The sequence below is a fragment of the Nicotiana attenuata genome, chromosome 7 (genome assembly GCF_001879085.1).
Source record: "Nicotiana attenuata strain UT chromosome 7, NIATTr2, whole genome shotgun sequence".
In the NCBI taxonomy this organism is placed as follows: Eukaryota; Viridiplantae; Streptophyta; class Magnoliopsida; order Solanales; family Solanaceae; genus Nicotiana; species Nicotiana attenuata.
The window spans coordinates 19,736,408-19,737,346 of NC_031995.1; positions in this window are offsets into that span (position 1 = coordinate 19,736,408).

Consider the following 939-nt stretch of genomic DNA (forward strand, 5'->3'; position numbering starts at 1 on the left):
ACTTCCCTGAAGTGTCACTCCTGGTCGGAGACAGTGTCTGGGTTGACGTTGCACGCACGACCCAGAGCTCGCAGCCAGACCATGAATTTCTTTTTCGACTTCACTTGTCGGTCAGCTACCGCGTCTACTCGGGGTGCCCAAATCAGTCATGGATGCTCGCAAACCAGCCATCTCCTGCTCCAAAGCAGTGAAACGGGACACCCGAGCAGCTCCTGAAGATGGCGCAGTCCCAGATGGTCTTGCAGCTGCTACACCCTGCTCCTGAGCCTGTGGTGCGTCCTCCACGTTCTCCGCAATATCCTCCTCATCATCAGAATCATCAGAGCTACTATTCGCCGTCGCCTCTACTACTTCCGGCTCCTTGCCCGTGGTCACCTTATCAGCACAGAACTTGCCCTCCTTTCTTACCAACCTATCCACAGCTAGATTTTCGGGGACCCGAGCATCCCTGCATAGTTGAGTCACTAAAGAGGGAAAAAAGAACCCATACCTTTTGACTTGACTTCGGACGAATATCTCTTCATGCATCACTTTGGCCACATCGAAGTCGTAACCATTTACAAAGCACCAAATCAAGGCAGCTCGGGGCCCATTTACCTTTGTAGTATTGTGAGACGGAATCAAGCGGTTGTTTATGAGGTGCAACCAGCACTTCCCTTCAAAGGTGAGTACTGAGGAGTGGAAATTCTCCCCATAGTCCATCCAGACCACTTCTTTCCCGGGCACACAAATTGTCTCAAAAAATCGTGCCCATTTTTCATCGTTCATTGGGTGGCGGCCGTACTCATAGAAGTAATCACCAGCATCCGGAGGTGGAGGCAGCTGGTAGGCCGTCCGTATTGCCTCAACAGAAGCATTCACCGCCCTTCGGCGCACCGTGACTACTCCATTAACATGCTCCGGTACATTGGCATAGAACTCCCGCACAACCATTGCATT